The 27,740-nt window shown below is 37.4% G+C and overlaps 1 protein-coding gene across 6 annotated transcripts in view; it reads right to left on the minus strand.

Annotated features, from left to right (window-relative positions):
- dome (cytokine receptor domeless) overlaps positions 1-27,740 on the minus strand; it is an 888,032-nt gene that overhangs the window by 659,120 nt on the left and 201,172 nt on the right. The gene's annotated exons all lie outside the window — the stretch shown is intronic.

Here is a 27,740-nt window from a genome sequence, read left to right on the forward strand (position 1 = left end):
CGAGACCTAACCTAAAAAATGTATTTTGTTTGACCACATGAAATTATTAGTACTAACTCCGAAAACTTACCTGATTATACTCTTGCATTATAATCACAACGCAACACATAAAATAACTATTATGCATTAATATTAATACTGATATGAATTAATTTTATTAGTAATTTCAAATTTCACTAGCTTCAAGTAACAAGACTCGGAAATCTAGTACAATTTCAATTTCATGGAACTCCAGTACCGACAAATATTGTCGATATTTGTCTTAGCCGCCAACATACTAGTTACAAAATCACTACTATTTGTAGTATTTGTCAGTATCGAAATTCGAAACGAAGTTGGCAAATGAAAATTCAACCTGCAAACTAGAAAATCACCACAATCCACTAGCATACGTAGTAATGGGGGGAAAATGGTTGGGTTTCACCCTTAGGATATGAAGTAAGCTGACCCGGACTATAGGAATAGGCGACTTTAACAACCTTCTAGTCAAGTCATCTTGCAATACACAGTTCTCGACCATTTTTGTAACCTGCAATATGACAGTTCTACCTCTTCAACCCACTCATCATACAGAGACTGCAGAAACACTACTAGATAGCATAGCAACTACAAATCCGAACAAAATAATAATGCACGGACAACTACCGGCGCTTGGAATTTCTGCACATGATATTATATTTGTCGAATATTCATTGCAGTGTCCTAAAGCCACACCAAAACGCATTGAGCAAAGGGGACTGCGACATATCAATGACGCTTCTATAATTTCTGATGCGTTATTACTAGGACTCGGAAGTTGAACACCTATAAATTGCCTAAAAAGACCTTTAAATGACCTAAAGATATCCTAAAAAGGACATGAAGAGTGTAAAAAAGGACATAAAAGTTGATCCAAATTATTTAAATAATTTCAGTTTCAATTGTATAATTATTTAATGAATATAATGTTTAAAAAAACACAAAATTCTAGTGGTATGCAACATACAGTGCGAAAAGTACTATATGAATGAAATGCTTCTTCTATCAGATATTATATAATTTTTAGAATAATATAATTTGAAAAAGGAACTCCGTATTTGTTAAAACGTACTTGGAGAATTAGAATGAACGATTTTTGCCACCTAGAATGAATTCAGCGAACCCGCAATGGACATCCTGGAGAAAGAAATTGAAATTAGTATAACTAGAATATCACTGGCTTAATCACACTAGGGTTACAGAAATATGACTTCGGAAACTTTACCTCAGTATTGCAGTATATCACAATAGCCATCTCCATGTTCTTAGGTGTAAAAGATCGTCGGTTTTCTGACAGCACGTTCCGAAACATGGAGAAACATCTCTCCACATCAACGGATGTCATTGGCACATAGCCTACTTGAAGTAAGTGAGATCTCGTGATGAATTGTAAAAATGACAGTAAAAATGTAGTCGAAAGAAGTTGAAGTTGTAAAAAAAGAGCCATTAAGACTAAAAAAGAGGCTAAAAAAGGACCAATAAGACGAAAAATGTCGAAAAAGACAAAAAAAAATAAAACCCACCATTTTCTGGCCTACAATGACCCAAATTGAACATATATATTATGTTGGGCCTCGTCTTCGGACACTTGGAAAAAAAAAAGTATTTTCCCTCAACTTTCGAGCCCTAGTTATTACTTACTGACGTGACGTGAAATTTTGACTCTCTGTGCAGTAAATAAAAAAGACTAAGCTTTTAAAAACCCCGTTATTACATTATATGACAAACATGCTCCAATCAAAACTAGACGTATTACGAGACCTCCAGCTCCCTGGATGACTACAGAAATCCGATCACTGATGAAACAAAGAAACGAAGCCTTTCGGAAATTTAAGAAACGGTATTTCCTAAAGCAAGCTTCTAAATATCTAAATGATTGATGAAATGCGACATACATAATATTATTAATGGTGTACTCTAACTGAAATTAATCAACATTACCAACTTCACCACCACAGCCGTCAAGTCATTTTCTTGAAGTAGTTATAGCTTCGACGATTCGTGAAAGACCGCAAAATTAGGTTACAATCCCGCCCAAGGCATGAAAGCTTCACAGTTGTTATTGTGATGTACTGCGTTATAATTCGCGGAGATCCGGCGTCGTGCTGATGTGACATCACGGGTGTTACGCCGCGTACAGATCATTCGTTATCTCGTGAAACCAAATGCATTCGTGCGCCGTAGCTCATAGTAAAAACCCTATGGTGGGGGTAAGCGAGCTAGCTAGCTTGTAAGTCGAAGCGTAGCGAGAGGAGAAGCTTCTCAGTTCACTTTTCCCTCCCCCTCACGCGCAGGTAGATTTCACGAGATATCGAATGGCCTATATGTCTAAATTGCAGCAGGCAAGCAGAGATGTTCGGCTCTAGTCAATTCGTACATCTGCGCCTCGTGCACTTTTACAGCATCTTTAACGATCGCTGGCCAGTGCACTGCCAGCACTATGATTAATTTTAGGGGCTACAGTGAGTAGCGATATCCGGTTGTATAAGACAGCCATAATGTTCGGAAGGATAATCGTGTTGACTATACGTTACACCCATACTAGTTGGACGATCGCTCACCTCTGTTGAGAAACGTGGTCATGAGACCAGCAGTCGGCTGGACGGCCTTGGTCATCCATGGGTTGTCGCGTCACGGAACTTTTCTATGTACTAGGCCTACACTATGGAAACATGATTTTGACTTGACTTTAAAGGGAGGGACGAGATAAATCCTTAAGCACTGCAGCCCAAGAGGACTTATTTAAACCCCTTCGGAATGAGTTGCATGTCAATTGTGCGCAGGTGACGAACTGGTTCCGCTAACTGCCGCATCACGCGATCCTCTCCAGCCTACCCTTCGAGTAATACCGTTCCTCGGTGAAGGGCTTCCGTCCCTCATTCTGAGTCGTCGATGCCCGCGAAGGTTCTGTCCTCAACGTGTCTCATTCGCGTAGAATATCCACCACTTGCAACTACTAATATTTTGACATAAGACGAGGCTAGCCACCGCACCGGTGTGGGTCAGTCGGCTGGCTCCTTCCTGCCGATCCAAAGTTGCGCTCGGGTACGGGTTCGATTCCTGCTTGAGCTGATCACCTAGGTGGGTTTTTTTTCCAAGGTTTTCTCCAACCATAAGGCGAATGTCAGATAAACTAAGGCGAATCCTCGGCCTCATCTCGCTGTCACGAATCCCATGGACGCTAAATGACCTAGTAGTTGATACAGCGTCGATAAATAAGCAATTAAAAAAGACGAGGACAAATCTGTAATTGTAGGCGAACTAATCAGCACTAGACAATAGACAAAGAAAGTGCCGAATTTTTTACCGGATATAATAAGAATGAGAATTGTGTACAGTGTTGGCGGAATGAAGAGGGAAAACTGGACAACCCCGAGAACAGCTCACATAATCTTGGCTTGATCCGCAACGAAATGTCAAGTAAGGCGGAGTTAGGGACTGAACCCGGGCTCGCTTGCATGACGGTCTAACGCATTGGCCGTCAGCCATCAACAAGGTTATACGCTATTTAGAACAGTACAGTGCAATATTTACATAACTACACACACAACATTTAACACTGTTTACATGGTCTGCACTATTTTCAGCGATAGATGATGACCCTGTTTGTTTTAGTCTTCGTATTGGCGTCGCGTCACGTCGTCCTACTGTAGGTGGTCTAGCGGATACCGTACTAGCCGTTGGAGCCGAAGTTTTCTTGTTGAAGCCCGACCGAGAGTAACGAATTTTAAAGGGCGAATACATTCTTAGCATGACTTTCTTCGAGAGGAAAATAAACTTGCAAGGTCATATATTACGCCACATAAAAGAACACCGTTCCTAGCAAAAAGCTCCAGGCGAAAGATTTGTTCTTCAACCATGGCGATCCGGTTTCGATCCCCGAATAGATCATGAAGGAATCTGTAGTGGACAAAGCGGACGCAAGGGGTTTTCTCGGGGTTCTACCGTTTTCCCACACCGTTATCACCATTAGCCCACTAATACTCACAATCACCACCACTCTGCGAGGTTCAGAAGAAATAAATATGGCTGAAAGTTATACATATTTGATTTAATAAATGTTTATTATTATTATTATTATTATTATTATTATTATTATTATTATTATTATTATTATTATTATTATTAAAAGACTTGTGGGCTACTTCTCGCCCACAATAAATTTCGACGCTGATAACATCAAAAGCTAAGTATGGTAAAGTCTTAAAACACATATAGGATCTTGGGGGCATGGAGATAGACCTCTATGCTCTCTTGACCCCTGCAATAGAACACTAGAATGAGGTGGTATGACCATCACCACGTTGCGATCGTTGAAGACGTCACTAAATGAAATCAATTGCATTAACTGTAGAGTCTGCAGACCTGTTTACCATCACAGTATTCGCACTAAGAGAATGATGATTAATGGAGCAATTGTGGAATGTTCACAGTACAATGTAAACACTTGCAAAACCAATACCGTGTTTTTCAATACAAATTTATCATGCAGTCACCGAGAATTCCGGCCGTAGCTTCCATGTGAATGTCCGCTAATGGGACGCTATATATATATATATATATATATATATATATATATATATATATATATATATATATATATTAGGGTGATCCCTATATGACCTGAAAAAAAGTTCGAAGATTCCCACCTCCCATCCTCTTCTCTAATAGTACATAATTAAAAACGGCGTACATGTGCCAAAAATTGGAGCGATTAGAGCATATTATTTAGGGTATGCTCAACGATGTTTAATTTCATGAAGGATGTGCCATACTGACATATGGGTAAAATGCTTCCACCTAAAACTCTAGCCTCAAGAGAAGAAAAGGCTGCCCCGGGCTACAAGAAATCGGAAGAGAGGTTGGCAGTTCTTGCTACATCGAATGCAAGTGGAGACCATAAACTGAAGCTATTGGTAATAGGTAAGTCTACTAAGCGTACAGCTTTAAAAAATATCACTGCGTCTGCACTGCCTGTTACACATGTCCACCAAAAGTCCGCTTGGATAGACAGAAATATTTTAAGAAGTGATTTTTTGAAGATTTTGTTCCAGAGACCAAAAGATACCTAAAGAAAAAAAAGTGTTTGCCTTCCAAAACAATCTTAATACTTGACAACGCTGGATCACACCCTGACGAGGAAGAATTACAATGTGACGGTATTCGCGCATTGTTCTTACCCCCAAACGTGACGAGTTTATTACAGTCCATGGACTAAGGCGTTTTAAAATGCTTGAAAAAAAAAAAGTATCAACGTCGTTTGCTTCAGACGCTTCTACAAACAACGGAAGGTGAAGGAACCATCAAGGTATTTCTAAAAAAAAATAATAATAAAAAAATAAAAGACGTAGTTTACTGGATAGCCGATTCATGGTCTGAAATAAAGGCGGACATACTAAAGAAAAGTCTTGAAACAAGATTTTACGGGATGAAACGGATACCAACAGTACAGACGAAGATGACTACCTTTGGCAGAACTGATGAGAAAGCTTGCTGGATCTGAAAACGCGAATGAGAGTGAGGTTTCAGGATGGATGGACAGTGATGAGCAGTTTGAAGTGACCGATGTTGCAAAATTGTTGAAATGATAAGTGAACCGGCTGAAGACAGTGACGACGAGGAATTGTCTGAAGAAATTCGATTATTAATCACTCACACCGAGGGTTTGGCAACGCTAGATATGTAGCTAGTAGTTCTTCACTTGATGATAGTAATAAATACTGTAGCACATTTCAAATTTGGTCCAGTAACGCCTTGTGACGTAGAACGAATTTTTTTCAGAGTATTTCTATTGATAAAATGAAAATGTTCATTGATATTTGTTATGAGGCTAGAATCATAATTGTATACTTTGTATGTTATTTTTATACGTATGCGTAAATTAATTTAGATTGGGAGTTACGAACTTTATAATTACAAATTATTGTTTTTATATCATTTTCTTGTTCTAAGGCTGTGGACTATTGAAGCACATGTTTGGTTACTACCCGGCTGTACATGTTAGTCGTTCTGCTTCACAGACACAAAGAGACGCTCTATTACTTTTCACTCGGTAGAGATATAGTCCAAGCTCACATAACTTAACAGTTTTGGTACCAACTTCCTAGCTCTCGTGATTAGCATGAAAATGTCGGGTGAACACAAAGCGAGGCTTACTATGTCAAATTTTTATGGAATACTTGGTTCCTTCTGTTCTGGATTTCGTACGGATTAAAAAAAACTCTACATATCCAATATAGTGGAACGCAATGATCGGCATGACCATTTTTTCAAGACAACACAGGGCACACATAAGACAAGTCACACACGATCCGTTTCGAGGGATGACAAATAGTCACCTCGCTACAAAGAATTGAACCCGCCTTAGTCAGATTCTTAGGGCCCGTTCACACGGTGTGAGAATTTCTCGAAACGTTCATTTATTCGAATCGTTTTCTTTTGGACAGTAATGTACACATGATTCGATTTTTTCCCGTGCATAATGTAATTTAAGTTATAGAGGGGGAAAAGTTGAACCGTGTGTATACTTCTCTCCGGAAGAAAACGATTCGAATAAATGCTCGATTCGAGAAATCCCCGCAGCATGTGAACGGGAATTTCTGGAAACGGGCATTTATTACAATCAATTTCCCGCAGACAGCAGTGTACACACAGTTCGATTTTTCCCGTGCTTAATGAAATTTAAGTTATATACGGGGAAAAAATCGAACCGTCAGTACACTGCTGTCCGCAAGAAACCGATTCAAGTATCCGCTTCGAGAAATTCCCGTACCTTGTGAACAGACCCTTACAGTCAGATCACACGGTACGGAAATTTCTCGAAACGGGCATTTATTCGAATTTGTTTCGTGAGAACAGCAGTGTACACACAGTTATATTTTCCTCCTATGAACAATGAAATTTAACTGAAGGCCCGTTCACACGGAACGAGAATTTACCGAAATGGGCATTATTCGAATCGATTTCTTGCGGACAGCAGTGTACACAGTGTACAGAGAATTTTTCTCATCTCATATATCCATTGTTACCATAACAGATAAATTCTGTAGGACCAAAAATTAATCTTTGCGTAGTGTACACACGGTTCGATTTTTTCCAGTGCATAATGAAATTCAAATTGTACGGAATTTCTCGAAACGGGCACTTATTGGAATGTTTTCTTGCAAATAGCAGTATACACACGGTTCGATTTTTTCCCGTGCATAGCGAAAGTTATATACGGGAAAAAATCTAACCGTGTGTAGGCCTACACTGCTGTCCGCAGGAAATCGATTCAAATAAATGCCCGTTTCGAGAATTTCCCGTACCTTGTGAACGGGCCCTAAGTTATATACGGGAAAAAATTTAACAATGTGTACACTGCTGTCCGCACGAAATCGAGTCGAATAAATGCCCGTTTCGAGAAATTCTCGCGCCGTGTGAACGGGTCCTTACGTTTCAACCAGAGGGATCGAGTCGACATGCATGCATCCATATAATTAAATTTGTGTGACTGCAGTCCGATCTTCCTGAAATGATACGGTGGTGGAGCTTCTAGGAGACAGCTGTTAGCTGTTACAGCAGCGCGCTCGTCGCGTCCTTCATTGTTTCCTTGCTCAGCCTCATTCCCTAGATGCGTGATGAGCAATCAGCTCTCATTGAGCGCGACTGTGGACTTAACCTGTACCTAACCGGCAGTTTATTTTTTTTCTTGTGCTTGAAATCAAAGCCTTAACGAGCAGGACGCCTTTATCTTTAAAAAGAAAGAAAGTTAAACAAACGGTAGAGAATAATGCATGATACTTTCTGCACTGAAACGTTAAATCGCATATTCAAATCTCACCTACAGAACTGATGTTCGTTCTACATTCGACACCGATAGATACAACAATAATACCTTGATTTTTAACTTCTGAGACGGACCCCAACATGATTCAAAGCTATTTCAACTACTTAACACCATGTGAATCCATGTCGGGCGGACAGAAGAGAAGTTATCGGCAGAGCTAGGAATTTGGTAACAAAACTGTTAAGTTGTGTGAGCTTGGACTATATCTCTTTCCGAATGAAAAGTGTTAAAATAAATGTCAATGTCAGTGAACCAGACCGACAAACACTTACAACCGGATGGTAACCAAACATGTGCTCCAATCTTCCATGGCCTTAAAAAAAGAAAATAATAAGTGAATAATATCGTCGTTGTTCCTGCAATAACTCCTATGTGACATATTTATCGATTTTCAGATTTTTGCTCTATTAAATAACTTAGTGATACAGCAAATAATAAAATCTCCTTTATGTAATTACATTTCTTTCTTTCGAAAATGTAAGAATTCACAATCCCCTATGTACGGCTGCCATAGGATGAATAAATGTGTTTTTTTCCTCCTACTGAAAAATTATAGGAGTTATTGCAGGAACAACGATGATATAAAAAACAATAATTTGTAATTATAAACTTCCTAACTCCCAATCTAAAATAATTTCCCCTTACATATAAAAATAACATACAAAGTATACAATTGTGATCCTAGCCTCATACAAATATCAATGAACATTTTCATTTTCTCAAAAGAAATACTAACTTCATGTTCGGAAAAAAAAAAACATATTATTTGTACTCCGAAAATATTAGTTCTACGTCACAAGGTGTGACTGCAGCAAATCTGAAATATAATATTTTTATTACTATCATCAGATGAACAACAACTTTGTGAATCTAATAGTGTACCTCGTATGTGGCACATAATATTAAACCCGTAATTGTTTTCAAGAATTTTCTTCATTTCTATTGTAATGGAATCGTAATTCCGATGTTGAACTTGGACTGTAACGCAAGGAATGCACGAGACGTCAACATTTAATGACGAATAATCGGCAAAAAAACTAAACTTGTTACACACTCCTGTTTGCATAATTATTTAATAACAGATGAGTTTACTTTTTCGGGGATAATGCGTTATACTAACATTATGTAAATAATAACAGAATAGCTCACTTTGTTCAGAACCTAAAATATTAATATAAATTAACAATATTCTTCAAACTATTCACGACTGCACACAGCTCCACAGAACCATACTATGCGTTGTTTATGTGAACTGCTTATCGTCTGTAGCGAGCGGGAGCAGAACGAGGCTCGTGTGAGATCTATACTTCTCGCTGTAATCACTGAAATCTACTGTTTCGGTACGAACTTCCTACCTATGATTATATCTACTGCTGCAATATGCGTCGATTTACTCATTATGGATACTGAAGTGTAAGAGCAAAGTTCGGGGGTCCAATCATGCGTGTGTGGTGAAATATATCCAAGCCCGACTCCCGAGTCACGCTCGCCAAGCGACTCGTACTCGCGAGCCAGTCTCGTGTGAGTATGGTCACTCAGCTTTATATTTAGATAGAAAAGTAACAGTCAGAGCGTAGATGAAATTTATTTTACTATCGTGAAAAACGTCACACCGCGCTAGACAGACGCGGGATCAATACGGTGCCGAGTCTCCACATTACAAGCAAAAAAAGACATAACAATGAAAGGAAACAAATGCAACATACTTTCCTGAAAATAAATGTCAGGTTAATTCGAATTTTTTATAGTTCATTTTTCTTCAAGATTCTCCTCGAAGTGTGAGAAAACGTGTGAGTACTGTATTAATTACATGAGTCAGAACTTTAAAATATACAAAGCAACTACAGTAGAACCCCGATTATCCGTCTCCCTATTAACATATTGTTGGATTATCAGTATGTCATTCTCTCCTTTGTCCTTACACATTATGATCTACTGTTCGAGTGACCAGTTTAATTTCTCTGCAAAATGTCTTCCAGAAGTGGCAAAAGAATACATGTTGTGCTAAGTATCGAAGTGAAGTGCATATAATTGAGTGGTTTTGGAAAAGGGGAACTGTAGTTCATCTCACATCGGAATACGAGATTGGATTTGCAACTGTGCGAGATTTAATAAAAAAACAAGAATAAAGTGTATAAATTACTTAAATATATAACATGAGACCTATACTTTTCCTAGTTTTCCACAGAAATCCATCACAGAAACTTTTCTTGACTCATAGAAACCCGTCATTGACATTCATTCATAGTGTTCTGTCACTGCAAACCCATCATTCTCCAGTGTTTCCTATTTTCTGCCTTCCTCGTAGTCTCCGCATATATCATAATGCCGTCCATTATTTGATATCTTCTGCCCCGAAATCTCCTCTCGTTCATCATTCTTTCCAGTGAATCCTTCAGTAGGCAGTTTCTTCTCAGTCAGTGACCCAGCCAATTCCTTTTTCTCTTCCTGATAAGTTACAGCATTATTCTTTCTTCACCCACTCTTTCCAACAGAGCCATTATACTTAAAACTTCTGATCCACTGCCCAATGTGTTAAAACACATGCCCACGGAGAAAATTACGAAACTGCATTATGCAACACTTAATTTATAAAAGTCTTCTATGGTACGGATTATCCGATTTTTTCGATTAACCGTTCAACTCACCCCCTTCGTTCCCATGGATACTAGAGGTTCTACTGTATGAAGAAATACCAAACATAATGTTCTGGAAAATATTTTCTGTATAATAATTTAATGATTCTTTATTAGTCTGTGTATCTCTTGCACAAAACGTTTGTTTAGTTTTCTGTTTCACTAAGAGTGTTTCAAAGGTCCATGTGGAGGCTGAAATATTCCGGAGTCTTATTTGCGTCGCAGGCAGAGAGCCGATAAATAACAGTTGGTACGATTGTCGACCTGAGATTTGCACGATCCTGTTTGTCGAGTAGCAATATACGTGTAAAGTGAACCAGAAGCCCTCTTGCGATGAGGGTTAAGTCCATTACTCGGCTCCGTGTCCACACTGCTTACACACTTGATCGAACGCAAAGTCGTTTACACGCTCTAGCGAACTAGAGTAAATACGCAGCTACATGCACTTCATTAGATGCGGTTACAGCAATTGTCGTATTACGAGGCTAAATCGAGTTTAATCTCTATTCCACAATTTCAACGAATGTTAGTGAAAGACCCGTGACTAAGTAGACTGGAATTTATTACTTGGGACTATTTAACGACCCCTTTGAATTACAAAGACTATCCTGATTCGATAAGGCCATATCCTTCTAAAACCCTATGGTGGCTGAGTGGTCAGAACTTCAGTCTGTCAAGCAGGCGGTCCGAGTTCGAGTTCCGGTTAGGCCTGGGATTTTTTAATTGAAAAAAAAAACATAGTAACAATTGTGGCGAACAAGGTCGCAGTTGGAGTTTTTCTCGGGGTTCTCCTGTTTCCCTATTTTATACATTCACATCATTCTGTCTTCATTCCATAGCAATCCCCGAATGCAGGCTGGCAACGCATGGAGAGAGCTGGCAGAGGGAGTAGTGGGGTTGCCTGTTCAAAACCCCAATAACCAGCGAACCTTAGTGTAGCCAACCGTTGTGGGTTTGAAAATGCGACTAACTTGATAAGCACAATAGATCATGATAGCTCGCAGTGTCCAACTCCCGAAATTCCATTTCATTTCATTCCATTCGGCCAGTCCCGTATTTAGGCAGTGTTAAGCCCATGGGCCCAAACAAAATTTGTGCCTCCTAATGACTTACGCAAATCTTAGACTTTGGCAGTAAAACTGTAAATAAGTGGCATGTAACAACAATTTACCATATCGGTAAGCCATTATCTAAAGCACGCATCTACGAAGAAGGAAAATGTAAGTGAAATCTCTGAAAAAAGGCACACACAAAGAAAAACACACACACAGATATATATATATTCCCAAATTATGAAATGGCAACATAAAAAGAGAATAACCGCAAGAGCCTCCACTGTCGAAAAGGCAGTTTTTTACTACCGACCGCTAGATGGAAGCACAGTTGTAAATTTAAATTATGTTTTATTTAACGACGCTCGCAACTGCCAAGGTTATATCAGCGTCGCCAGTGTGCCGGAAATTTGTCCCACAGGAGTTCTTTTACATGCTAGTAAATCTACTGACATGAGCCTGTCGCATTTAAGCACACTTAAATGCCATTGACCTGGGCCGGGATCGAACCATGAACCCTGGGCACAGAAGGCCAGTACTACACCACTGCGCCACCCAGGCCGGTAGTACAGTTGTTCCATGCAATTCCGTTAGGGTTATAATGTAATTTCTTTTTCAGTCGTTAGATGGCAGCATAGTGAAATTGATAAACGTGGTTGTCTTGAAAGTCCATTGGTCTGATCAATCTGTTATATGTGACCAGGGGTGGAAATACATTGACATAAGGGTGACTAACCGCTACCATCGATACTATTTTTTACGCATTCATTCCTAGTTTTCTGCCAAAGAGGGGTCCTTCACTGCAAACCCAGCATTCTCCAATCTTTCCTATTTTCTGCCTTCCTCTTAGTCCCCGCATACGAACCAAGTATCTTAATGTTGTCTATCATTTGATACAGTACATTTTTCTGCCATTCACCATTTCTTCCAGTGCAGTGCAGCATTCAGTAGGCAGTTTCTTCTTACACAGTAATCCAGCCAATTCTTTTTTCTCTTCCTGATTAGTTTCAGCATTGTTTCTTCACCCACTCTTTCAAGCACAGCTTCATTTCTTATTCTGTCTGTCCATTTCACACGCTCTATTCTTCTCCATATCCACATTTCAAGTGCTTCTAGTTGTTTTTCTTCACTACGTCGTAATGTCCATGTTTATGCCTCATACAGTGACACAATTCACACAAAGTTCTTCACTAGTCTCTTTCTTAATTCTTTATCCAGAGGTCCGCAGAAGATATTCTTCATTCCATTAAAAGCTTTTCTCCATTCTTATACTCCTTTCGTTTTCCTGGAAAGAACTATGTTAGTACTTGCAATACGATATGTGATATGATATGATATGATATGATATGATATGATATGATATGATATGATATGATATGATATGATATGATATGATATGATATGATATGATATAATATGATGATATGATATGATATATTTCACTCAACATAGTCGGTCCTGCTGACCGTTCACATTTCTCTATTCGGGCCAGCAGTCCCTTACTTACACTATATTTTACAAACTTTATGCGATACGTTTGGAAGTAAATCCCGAAAAGACAAAGTATATGATTATATCCCGTGACAAGAATATTGTACGAAATTGAAATATAAAAATTGGAAATTTATCCTTCGAAGAGATGGAAAAATTAAAATATCTTGGAGCAACAGTAACAAATATAAATGACACTCGGGAGGAAATTAAACGCAGAATTAATATGGGAAATGCCTCTTATTATTCGGTTGAGAAGCTATTGCCATTCATTTTGCTCTCGAAAAAGCTGAACGTTAGAATTTATAAAACAGTTATATTACCGGTTGTTCTGTATGGTTGTGAAACTTGGACTCTCATTTTGAGAGAGGAACACAGGTTAAGGGTGTTCGAGAATGAAGTGTTTAGGAAAATATTTGGGGCTAAAAGAAATAAAGTTACACGAGAATGGAGAAAGTTACACAACACAGGATGCACGCATTGTATTTTTCACCTGACATAATAAGGCATATTAAATCCAGACGTTTGACATGGGCGGGCGTGTAGCACGTATGGGCGAACGTAGAAATGCTTATAGTGTGTTATTTGGGAAGCTGGAGGGGAAAAAAAAAACCTTTGGGGAGACCGATACGAAGATGGGAGGATAATATAAAATGGATTTGAGGGAGGTGGGATATTATGATGGTAGAGACTGGATTGATCTTGCTGAGGATAGGGACCAATGGCGGGCTATGTGAAGGCGGCAATGAACGTCCGGGTTCCTTAAAAGCCATACGTAAGTAATTTAAAAACTTCATACATTGACGTATGGCGACCTAAGTGCATGTTCTTGATTATATCTTTTACGTCCCCTGCATTTCACTTATCACTACTTCTAATTTATAACTAAAGCCCAGTGTTTGGTCACATTAAACACAAGTTAGGTATTACTTACTTACAAATGGAATTGTATTATTAGAATTTATTATATTTGTATCCTATCATCATAATTAGAGCCCGGAAGATCAGGCATTTATTTTGGAAATAATAGGCAAGCAAATAGGCACTTAAAATTCATTAAATAGGCGGTAAAATAATAAAAATAGGCATTTAAATTTACGAAAAATAGACAGTAAAATCATCAAAATAGTAATTTAATATAGGTTATTTAATAAACCTCTGTATCACATTTCAGCACTTATTCTTGCTTTTATTGGCTGCATGCCACAATAAGATTTTTTTTTTTCAATTTCTCAACTGATATAGTCAACAGCCTGTCAGAGAGATTGTTTTTCATCATTCTACTTACACCCAAGTGATTGGAGTATTCTTAAAACATGCTATTGTGGATGGACTCACATCGGTAACAATAGCATAAACTACTGTGCCATTCTTGCCAATCGCTTTCAATACGATTAGATCTGTCAGAGAATTTATTTTTTTCCCCTCCCCGCAGTGTTTTCTCGGAATATGTAGAAATTGAACCTCAGACAAGAGAAATCAACTGCCTCGTGTTGAGATACAATAGCAGTAATTGGTTCCACCAACCCTCTCGGTTGACTGATCGGCTTAGGGCTGCTTTGTAGGCATGGCGCCACAAATAATTTAAATGCTTTTATGCGGAGTGAGATTCTTAAAAGAAACTCCCATTATGTAAAAATATCATTTAATTTTTGTAACAGGTGCTTCATTTACGAAACAAAAAATTGTTTTCATTCATATTTTTTAATATATTCGGAATTCGTACAATGTGTTCCTTGTACTGATTTATTTAATATCATAATAGTAGAAAATATCCACCAAACGCAAAAAGGCAAAAAAATAACTTAAAATAGGTAACGGAAGTAAAATAGGCAAAAAGGGTAAAATAAACACTGGCCCTATCGTCTCGAAATATGTGGAAAAAGTTTTTTTCTATTAAATTCTTTCGTGTACCTACCCAGAAAAAAAGGCATTTTGTGTAACTTCCGGGCTTTAAATTCAATATCACCCCCTTCCTTATTCATTCCCGTATTAGACCACGAGGCCTGTTACGGTCTTTTATTTTATGTCCATCTCTTCTGAGGTCGATTGAGGGATTTTTCCCTATAATATATTAAGGGATTTTAATTAACCGAGGAACAGAAGTAGTACTGTGAGTGAATTTGGGATAAACAATTTCATCATTGCACAGTTGGCGGCTACCACCGAACTTTCAATAGCTATCATCGCTAATACATGAAAGTGATATGTCCATTTTCACTTTAGCTAAGAGACTTATTTATTTTGAAAAACATATGTGTCTTTCACATGTTAAATTTTGTTACATGTTAACATGTTTCGGCCTGCTATTGGCCATCTTCAGAACTGGCTGTTGCTGGTCTTGGCGCCTTTGGTTTTGTTTCCTGTGGGGAGTGCATTTGTGTAGTGTAATGTGGAGTCAATGTTTGACTCCACAGGCCGAAACATGTTAACAGGTAAAAAAATTTAACACGTGAAAGACACATTATACGTTTTCTGAAGTGATATAGTGTTAAAAGTTGTGCAATCAAATTGTACTTATATATTATTCTCATATTTGCTATGCCACCGATCTTTCATTGACCGCTGGTGAACAGTCATCAACAACACATTTTAAGGGGAGTCATCAAAACCGAAAAAAAATAAAAATAAAATTAAAAAAATAAAAAAACTAATTAGTTTTTTTTTACACTTATTAAAGTATGGTTCATTCTGTCTAATTTGACGTTTGGTTTATTAAAATATTCCAATATTTACTACTTTAAATATATTATAAAAATATGTGTATTTATGTTTTAGAGAAAAAAAATTACCACTTTTCACAAAAAAAATATTATCTCAGTACCTAATTGTCTTAGAAGGCTGTGTTTTGGCTTGTTTCGTAGTAAAATTAATGCTTCATAAAGCCTGTGTTTCAAGATCTTGGCCATTCTAATTTACTAAAGAAAATGTCAGTAGCGGCTCGCCTTAAAAAAAGTAGGTGAAGTGCTGTTCACATACACAAATCCATGAACGTTTTACCAATATAATGAGTAGACTTACTATTCGTAAACTACGTAGGCTACAATTTTACTAGTTCTAGAACACATGCAAACAAGAAAACTAATTTATTTCAGGACTCACCCAATTTTTTTCTTACCAAGTCAATCCTCCTATCTTTTAAAGCAGCAAACCTGTCGATGATGTCTTTAAAAAATGTCTGAGTTTAACTGAGAGTGGATAGTATATCTCTATGCAATGCTATGGGGCTAATTATGACATTCTCTCCTGTAATGTAACATTCCGAGTGAAATTTTCAATATTATAAAACAGAAAAGCTTGTTTCATCGAAAGATTTTTTTAAAGTTATTTTATACAACATCTCTATTTTCTTAACACTTTATAAAACAAAGAACAAAAACATTGTAGATCGTACAGAATTAAAAAAAAAATTTATTCTCATATTTAAGTTTACAAAACGACATTTCTAATAAATTACAAACTGTGTCATTTTCGAGATACATATTTCGCACTCATTTTTTAACATGTTCTATGTACTGGTACCTAAGTATTTGTATAATAGCACTATAGTGATTATACATATATTATACACTATGATGTAGAATTAATTATTAATTATTGTATATTAGTGATAAGTTAACATATACGTACACACTATTAAACTACATGTGTACATTTACGCGAGCGTGAAACTTTCAAAATAAGAGCTGGAACAAAATTGGCAAGGTCATGAGCTCATGAGAAGAAATAATACACGCCGTGGAAAACAACTTTTAAGCTTTACGAATGTATGTGGGGTGTATTCCTGATAAAATAATATAGAGGCAGCTAATTTACCGCTGCAGGGATGGCTCCTTGGACACAAGGAATGAGGATACTATTCTCGAGTCAGGTAGTACATACTGTAAAATTTCACAGCCCTTCAACAATAACCGACGGCCTTGGAGACCAGTTTCAACCCTTCTCCATTATTAGTACCGTCAGATTTGCAAACTGGTTGGCCTTCTATGCCCAAGGTTGCGGGTTCGATCCCGGCCCAGGTCGATGGCATTTAAGTGTGCTTAAATGCGACAGGCTCATGTCAGTAATTTACTGGCATGTAAAAGAACTCCTGCGGGACAAAATTCCGGCACATCCGGCGACGCTGATATAACCTCTGCAGTTGCGAGCGTCGTTAAATAAAACATAACATTTCTGCAAACTGGTTACTCCACCTACAATTCTGACAGCTAACCGCCGTAACTGAAAGACTCAGAAACGCACTTCACTCATACAATCTTTGTTTAGTGTGTGACGTCACGTTACCATGGAAACCAAGTGCTGTATGAGAATGGGAGCCCAAATAATTTCACCTTTACAGTATCGTAAGTTCCAATAGTCACCGCTCGGCGCTCGTAACAGTGTTGGCATTATTCTATTCAGCGGGCGGTTACAGGTGCTATTTATACACTTAAACACTGTTCATAACGACTGAAAAAAAATCTTTGTTTTTTATTTTATAAATACGGTACCGGTAATAACTAGAATTAATTATTAATAAAAGACAAAATTGTGTTTTACACGTAAATAGATGAAGTGACACTTCACCTACTTCACCTGAATAACCGCCCCTGGAAAATGTTTGAGAGCAAGAACTCAGAATACTAATGAACCATTCAATAACGTTGTTTGGTACCGTGTGCCAAAAAAATGTGTTTGTTCCTGTGTGAACGTTAGAACTTGGTGTACTAGACGCTGTACTCATATTTAATGATGGATACACTGCAAGAATACAGGTGTTGAAGGATCTAGGTATTCAAAGAGGATATAATACCTCGAAAAACATGGCGGACTTGGATACAATGCGAATGAGATAGCAGTAACAAACACAACCAAACAGGCAAGATCCATGAGAAGGGGGGGGAGTATTAGGTGAGCAACATAGAGAAGAAGGTAAGGACTACCAACCGGGAGGGTTTTAAATCATTTTTTCTATAGTAGGCGAGTGTTTATGGAAAATGTTACTTTAAACATGATTTACTTAAACTACATATTTCAACAAACGGCTAGGGGGATATCGTGCTAACCACACGATACCTCCATTCTGGTTGGATGATCGTCCACCTCTGCTTCGCCATGCGAGCGTGAGGCCAGCAGCCGGCTGGTCGGTCTAGGCCCTACACGAGCTGTAGCGCCACGGATTTTTATTATTACATATTTCAACATAAATGACCCGTTTTCTCAGAATCTACTAGATCTGCATGAAATTTTTACCACACATTTCAGATAACACTGTGATGATGTGAAATTCTTTTCATTGAGTTTGCTGTAATAATTTATTAAAAAATTTAAATGACTAATTTTGTTTTTAAAATTTTAGAGGTTTATAAAAAATCGTATCTTCTTTATATCAGATATTTTATCAACAGCAATCTCACTAGAGGTTTTGATTTATCTACAGAAACTCAAAACACGAGTGGGATTTAATTGACTATTACACGATTAGGAGAAAGTATATAAAGATTAGAAGAAATAAAGTACTCCAATGCAAAAAAATATTAATTGACTTAGTGAAATTCTATTTCACTAATGTTAGCTTCACGAAAACGTTTGAACGGAGCCGCCATTTTCAGTTGACGTCTATGCTATAAACAAATGACGATCGAAAAGCATGTTTTATAGTACCATCCTCTTTTCCATCTTCTCAGACAGTACTGTAAAGAATTTGCAGTTTGGAATGTTGGCAAACAAAGAAACAAATGCTAGGGTAGTGATAAAAACAAACAAATGTTAGGGAAACGATAAAATTAAACAAATGTTAGGGAAACAATAAAACTGTTCGATAAGCAGCCATGATTGGTTGAAAGACGTCCTTTCGTACCGATTTATTGGTCAAAAGTAGTATGACGCAGTAAAAGTGTAATAGTCATCAAAACAAATCAGTGCACTCCAAAGGAATGCATGAACGTCCTGTAAAAATATCACATTTGTATACCTAACCTGAGACAACGGGTCGCTAATACAGCTGTTTTAACATTAGTGCGAGATAGGGCTTGACGACTCCCCGTTAAGCCTTGGTTCTTCTGAACCGACGCATCTCGCAGCTATAAAGACCGTGTAGTCCGGATTACACTTCTAGATTTCTAACAGGGATGGAAGAAAGTAGTTACCTCGCCTCATGTGCTCCCTGCGAGTAGATTATGAGCCAACTGCGCGCAAGAACGACATGCAATCCAGATTTTTTAAATTGCTGTATTTTCACAAATATGCAATTCCGAAACGAGAGAACTTCACCATCGGTTTCAGGAATCTTAAATCAGTCTACATTAACACTTTCAGCCGTCCTCGGTAGCGTAACTGGTATAGCGCTAGCCTCCTATGCTCGAGGTTGCGGGTTCGATCCCGGCCGAGGTCGATGGCATTTAAATGTGTTTATATGCGACAGGCTCATGTCAGTAGAGTTACCGGCATGTAAAAGAACACCTGCGGGAAAAAATACCGGGACACCGGCGACGCTGATATAACTTCTGCAGTTGCGAGCGTCGTTAAATAAACCATTATTTAAATTTAAATTTAACACATTCAGCCAAATCCATCGTGCCCTATTGAAAACCCTCCCTTGTGAGTAAATTGTATTTTAAGTTTGCATATCAATATGAGTGCACACATCTGAAAAACAAATTAAGTAAGAACCTCGATATCTTTACGGGTAACCCGTAATAAGAAATTTTTAACTAGATTATTATAATAGTATTTATCTGTTAAGTTATAAGGAGATATTTTCTACTAGGATTATTAAAAATCAGTCTAAAACTCATATCTGTAAAATACTTTAAATCTTACATGAATAGGCCTATTATAATAGCTTACTTTTAACACACTTCGATTGTGGAAGGCTACGAAAAATTTGAGCTTTCTGTTTTTTCTTTTAAATATGTGCACTACGGTACATGCAATTTAAGAGTAATTTTTCACATAGTATGCAATATTGAGTGAAAAATAAACCATTCAGTGAAATTTATATCCCACAATTTAAAATATTATTCTGAGCCATTACCTGTGAAACTTATCAAATTATGGCAGCAAATTTTTGTGCATTTGATGCTGAAGTATTAAGAAATTTAGTCACATTTTCCATGAGATCACGTACAAGCCCCCTACTTAAAGAAACACGTTGACGAAATAATGCATAAGTGCAACAGTAACATGCTCAAATACATTTTCTTTTCCGAATTTCATATGCTTAAGTTTGAAAACTTTGCAACATAATACACGTATGGGTGTAAGAAACACACATTGGGCTTCTTGTGGCACAAATAACTGTGAATAATACATTACTGTTATCGATTTCACATTTGCACAGCAAACCGACGACAAAACCAAATCTGTTTTGCTCCAGTCACCACATTATCGGTAAATGCGTAAGTGCAATCGCACGTTAGCTATCATTACGCATTGCACACGTTAATATGCGGAACTCTTTCCACTTCACTGCCACCAAAATCTCACCACAAAATCCCACATGGGATGGCAGCACGAAGCGATTTGCATTCATGGCATCAGAACGGACGACACAATCCAGGACACATCGTCCGTTACACGTAGTTCAGAAATGCTGTTACTGACAAGAAGGCAGTTGCGAAAAAAAAAGAAGAAAAAATATTGTTAAGAAGATGACACATGCTTTCTCATCTTTACGTTCCATACACTTCGTAATAATTTACTTTATCATTTTGATAATTACATTACTAGGGTTAGGATTGTGATGACCTATAAATCATGAAAAAAATGTCCTAAAAACAATGCATTTATGAACTAAACATCTTTAAAAAATGCCCTTAAAATGCCCTAAAAATTGATCTTACATAATTGGCTTAGTAGGAATACTAATATTTAGACTTGTACCAACATTCAAGTTTATTTAATTTTACATAATTTTTCTAAATGGTGCACTTAAATTAATTATTTTACCTCATGTAGTTCCATGTAGTCCACCACAAGGCCATTTTTATCTGGAACTAGGAGGTATAGAGAAGTCTATATTGAAGGTATGGTTGGATTGATCCATTACGTGGGGGTGTACTACGTTAAAATGACAATATTTGTGTAGAAAAACGATTAAAATAATATAAAAATAATGAGTATTAATTGAAAAAGTATGTAGAGAAAATACTAAAGGAAATAAATAATATTTTTATATTAATAATGGAGATTTACGGCCAAAATTAAATGAAAATGTCCCAAAAATGACCGAATAAAACAAAAAAATGCTCTTATGAGTTGTAAGAGATAAAAAAATGCAAAACATGACCTAACAAATATGTTTTAAAACATTCAGTTTATCACATAACATATAAATACTAAAGCAGCAATGTTTCTGGCTTTCTAGAAAAAAGATGCAATTTCATCAAAATCCTAGCCCTGTACATTACCGTTTATAGTTTATGTGAACGTGGAATTCTTAAGTGGGCACCTATCCGGGAAAAATGTCCTTTACCATTTCTGCAATATTTTACGGCCTACTATTGCATTAGGATGGGGTAGCACTTATAAAACTAACCTTAATCCACTAGATTTATTACATAATTTTTTTTTTTTTTAGAATTTAAAGTCTTGAAAATACATCAAATTTATATCAATGCATTATTAAATATTATACATAAAAATCACACATATTTCAGATCATGTACTCACAAACATAAAACCAAAGGATAGGTACAATACGTTTGTTTGGATCCAAGTGTTTAACGAGCACTGCTTTCAATCATAGTAGTAATATAGGCCCCAGAATGTATAAGAAAAAGGAATACTCACATCTATTTACCTCCAACAGTTTGAAATTTAGAAATGTATGTAAGAAAGTTTTTCTGCCAGTCATTACAGAGAAACACAGATTGGGATTTCATTTTTATCCGTTTTCCACTAAAATTGTATATGCTTTACCTTATCCTGGATTCACTTAACTATTCCTTTAGACCTCTTTTCATCTGACACCCTCAATTATTTTATGAAATTAAAGTTCTCAGCTACTTGGATTCCGAAAGTGTTGGTGTTACAAAGATGGCATTTCACGCTTTCCCCCACAATAAAATTCAATTCTGTTATCATCTCAACATTACCGCTTAGAGTTTATTTTGTGTACATACTATTCAAAACATACAAATAGATCATTTAAGCAGATTTATTTCAACTTTGCACAATTTCACATGAGATATTTATTTGTATATTGCAAACATTTCTTTTATTTTTATAGTTTCGAGGAACAACATGTAAATGTAATGTAAGTGTTAAAATATATTGGTGGTTTTTAATGAGATTCTAAATACGGTCCTTCATTTTCAAATAGCCTGCGTAATCTCAGAGTACTGAAAAACTAAGTGCATCTCTAGAAATTCACCCAGGCACGAGAATTTAGAACTGATGACCACTAATCCTTTAAGAATACAGATTCTTGCCTAACACGGTTGCCTTATGTGCTAAACTGAAGCGTTTCATTTGTAGGTTTACTCTGCACAAATAAAAAGATGTCGAAAGAAAACCGTGTGATTTGGACTACATCGTCGTGGTATGCTTTTCATGTCAAATAATGACCAACTATTTTTTATTCATTATTTTGCATGTGGATCTACACAGCATATGAACACAACCCATGCAATAGTTCAGGAGAAACCGCTACACACAGACCGACAGCATACCCAAAACCAATTTTCGGTATCAGGGATCCTCAAAATAACATTCCGTGAATATTTCTAAACAAAACATCTGAAACTCCAGAAAGTAAATTTGTCTTTATTTATGGGTTCTGTATGCATGAATGTGATTCATGTTACCTACAAGTAAATTCAACAGAAAATGAGTAGAGTTTACCTTTGCTTTCCTTTGAAGGCTGGATCCCTCCCATAGACTTAGGTACTCTTTGGCCCATTTTACGCCATGTATATGCATTCAATATTATTATTCTTCAAAGTCTGACTAGTGACATGGGCGATATTCGTGAATCCGATATTGACAGGCGGGCTATCCTGCTTCAGCCCTTAGAGAAATAGGGCTCATCATCAGAAGGGTACATGGTAAGTACTAGGACCGAAGCACCAAACTCTTAGGGCCGTATTCATATACATTCTTAGCGCGGTCTTCCGGTGGATGATCAACGAACTAACGTTTTTCGTATTCATAAACCATTGTTAGCGATAAGATATGATATGAATCCTGTACAAGTAACCAGTCGATAGCCGGGGCTAGTTTAGCACGCTCGTAGCGCGGGCTAGCGAAATGTCTATGAAGAGCACCATTAAAATCTATATCAGCAAGCATCGGAGACCACTACACCCAAAACTTCATCGTCGTCATTGTCATCGACATCGTCATCGTCATCGTCATCGTCATCGTCATCATCATCATCATCATCATCAATGGGACAACAGCCCTCTTTGGGCCATAGCCTTTACTTAAAACTATTGCTAGGCTTCTGTATTCAATGCCAATACAGGACTTGTTTTTACAGGATTTCAGTACCTATCTTAAATTACCCTGCTTTCCTATCGCAGTTTTGTTCGTACTTTGAATCTCTAGTCTTCAACTTTTGAGATAAGTCTTTCTAGTGTATAACGGGTGGACGGATCTTATTATATGTCCTGAGTATTTTAGCCATTTTACACTTACATAGTTTATATAGGCCATTCGGTATCTCGTGTAAACTACCTGAGCGTGAGGGAAAGAAAATAGTGGACTGAGAAGCTTCCATCCCTCGCTACGCCTCGACCTGCAAGCTATACGGGGTGGAAGGTAACATTGTACAATCCTTCTGGGGTATGATATCTCGAATTATGACAAACAAGGAAGTATAATAATATTTTGTTCTCAGAAGGGCGGTTTTCGAAAAAAATGATCTTTTGTAACTTCAAATTATGATTAAGTTGTTCATAAAACTGCTCAAAATTGGATTTTATCTTATGTAGGATGATAGAGTAAACTACGTAAGAACCATGTTACAGCAGTATTTGCATGGAAAATAACACAGATTTCGAATAAATCGCGTGAATAATTGTCTACACATTGCATGGGAACAGGGTTGTGACACGGTGGCAACACTGTTTCTGACGTATGCGAATCATTTGGCCGAGCTGGGTGTACGGAGCGGAGGATACGCTTACATTTACTTCGTCATTAGTTGCAGGCTACGTGCAGTTCGAAGCAGTTGAAACACGAGATGCCTTAGTTTTCTAATCGTGAGTATCTGGACATTCATTTCACTGTATTATTGATGAAATTGTCTTAAAATGTAACGGAAACTACGTGTTTATTCGTACTAAATTTAGTGCTAAAACGATATAATAACGAACGTTTCATCATAGATAACAAATAACATAGTTCATGTAATTAGCATGTTACGATTACATAAATTTTGATTTGACTGCATTCTCAACAGCTGTTTTTGTTTACAAAACGGTATGTTTGTACAACCTCTTAAACCCCCTGTCAAGTAGATGAATTCAGTAGGCTATGCTGGGGTGCAATGATCTCGCGGAGTAAACACTGCTACTGTCTACAACGTTGCAACATTACAAAATTCGTTTTCTGAAAATATTACAAAAACTATTGGTCGTATGAAAAAATATTATTTGACAAAACGTTTCCAAATGATATGATCTGTTATGTGTGTGAAGGACTGTAAAAGGTTACCTTCCACTCTGTATAGCTAGCTCGTTTACCCCCACCATAAGATTTTTACTATGAGCTACGGCGCACGAATGCATTTGGTTTCATGGGATAACGAATGACCTATATAATATCCACACCTTTGTATGTCATGCAACTTTCTGTTATATATTATGTAGCCTATATCTCGATCTTTTATCTCCATGTATGTCCAAATATGACTCAACATTATTTTTAAATAATAAATTTTTCTTACAAAAATCCACTCCAACTTAATTTAATTGTCGCAAATTATAGACGAATTGAGGTGGAGGTGAAGTGTGTAGGTGGAAAGAAAGGGGGAAGTCCACACCTGTGGAGTAACGGTTAGCGCGTCTGGCTGCGAAACCAGGTGGCCCGGGTTCGATTCCCGGTCGGGGCAAGTTACCTGGTTGAGGTTTTTTCCGGAGTTTTCCCTCAACCCAATACGAGCAAATGCTGGGTAACTTTCGGTGCTAGACCCCGGACTCATTTCACCGGCATTATCACCTTCATATCATTCAGACGCTAAATAACCTTGATGTTGATACAGCGTCGTAAAATAATAAAAAAAAAGAAAGGGGGAAACGTATCTCGAGAAAAACCTTCTTCAAAATATGCTTCGTCCAACGCACATTTCATCACGACCACGCTTGGGATCGAACGCGGTTCCGTTTGTATGGAAGACCAGCGCACTAACGCTGAGCTAAAAATACGGTACAGTGTGCATATGAAATGTAATAATTTTACACGAAAATCTCACTAACGAATTTCTGGCTTTCTTCTGACAGAAAAAAATACTGCAGAAAGGAACTGTGTAGATCGAATGTTTCAACGTTATTCTGCTGTGGACAAAAATAAATTTAGGAAATGCAGACAAGCGAAACCAGTTATCAAAGTACTAGAAAGTTGACTAAAAAATAGTGAACTTCCTTTCAAAGCACAGTTCGTGGCAGATTCGTCCATGCCATTCTTCTCACGCGACGTATCAGGAATAAAGTGCATTAAAAGAGAAGATAACCGATAGAAAAGGAAATCTAATGGCTTGATTTCTTTGAAATGCAGTGCCGTGAGACGGTTAAGAACACGTGAATTTCCGACAACAAAGCAGTAATCGCAAACGATTCATACGACACAAATTTATGTAGAACAACGATTTAACTAGACTAATTTCATATTTTACGAAGCGCCACCATGAATATGCATGAAGTGAGACAAAGCAACCAATACCAGTAGCAATGGGGTGAGATTTGCGTCTGACGAGGCTCATCGGTCATCAAGTTATTAGCGTCTTACAGTGCTGCTACAGTTTCGGGGGGATTATGAGTCAATATTACAATATTCACAAGTATCGGCAAACTTTTGTGGTCAGCGCGGCGCAAGATCATCGCTTAAGATAACAGAGCAAACAAGACAAACGGTCACAACCAATCCCGCGGCGAGGACAATAAATTTTGAAATTCAGCTGGGAATCGAACCCGTATCGGTTTGCTTTGTAACAGGAAAAGTTATTTTTGAGCCCCAGTGGACCATGAATATTTGATTACAAGTGGAATACGGATTTATATGCACTAACAGCTCAGAATGACAGCGAGTGTAGTTGAGTGGATATGGTGTCGGGTAAGAGGTTTTGGAGCCTGATTCACAAGAATCCGAAATGTAATATTAAAGAATTTAGTCACAAGAACTAGACAACGCATATTGTAAACGCACGTTGATTTGTAAGTAGCGGCCTAGATCATATATGTAACAGATATGTCGCGCTTATAGGCTTTGAGGTTAACAACTTTTATCAGGTATACTACGCTGCCATCTAGTTGTTACATAAGGAGTCACGTCATACTTCCCATTTGAATTGCATTAGCGACTGTGCTGCCATCTCGTGTTCGTTTACGGCGGACGGGTGGCGATCCTGGCGGTTGTTCTCTTCAAAGTGCTGCCGACTTTGACGTAGCGAGGAGTTATCTGTTACATATATGATCTAGGGTGGCGGTTAGGAGGATTAAAGACCGTTAACAGTACCAAAGGGAAATAATGAATGACAGGAATGATATGAATAATAAATAAAAGGGTGATGGCGTAACTTTTATATTTACAAACTATACTGTCTAACAATATTAACTTTTAGTGAATATAAATCCGGATTCTAATTATAAGGAATTTCATATTTCTTTTCTGCCATGTTTCAGAAGATATTTCGAAACTGCATGCAGGTTGATATAGGCCTATTAAGTCTCAGCATACGGTGGAATACCCAGTCCTCTTCTCAATACAATCACCGTCAAAGCCAAAAATTTCAGAAATCAAAATATCAACAACAAAGTCGACAGTTACGCAATGACCTTGCAATTAAAAAACAACTGTAAGTGAAACCACTTAGAAATACACCAAGGGTGTTTTATGTAAATTAGTGGAAACATTAAATACATATACAGTATATATATCGTACAATTCATAAATAAAGCCAAATGTTTTAAATCTGCGATTTTTGATAATGACTCTTATAAGTTCATTTGTTACCGATTCACTTTATAAGACTTAATATTTATATTTAAGCCTAAAAAGTTTAAAACTATAAAATTAATTACGTCCACTTCACAGTTACTTCCTCCATCTTCAGCGTAGTGTAATCCAGAAAAGGAAATCTTATGTTTATTTAATGAATCTCAGTTTTACATTAAAATACCCAACGAAATTACGATGTCCTTCGAACCACAAGCCTCAATTTTTCCCTTTAAAAATAGTCCTTTAAATTCGATTGCATCTTATGGTTCGGAGATCCAAAATATATGCCGATAAGACTTCTACACAGATTAATTTGTTACACAACAAAAGCTGGCTAGAAGGCAATACACTTTATGGGTGCGGTAGGCAAGAGAAAGGAAAGTACTTTCATCCTCCTTTGCAGTTGTTCAGTCGTGGATTGTTCCTTAAGAAGAATGACGAGCAGTAGTAAACACGATGTAATAAAACCAGAGCGTATAGAAATATATTACTTCTATTCGTTCTGGTAAAACTACTGTAAGCGTATATTATACATTGTACAGTGCCGACTAAGGTTTTCATAATGTGCAGCGTGTA

The sequence above is a fragment of the Periplaneta americana genome, chromosome 10 (assembly GCF_040183065.1).
Source record: "Periplaneta americana isolate PAMFEO1 chromosome 10, P.americana_PAMFEO1_priV1, whole genome shotgun sequence".
Classification (NCBI taxonomy): domain Eukaryota; kingdom Metazoa; phylum Arthropoda; class Insecta; order Blattodea; family Blattidae; genus Periplaneta; species Periplaneta americana.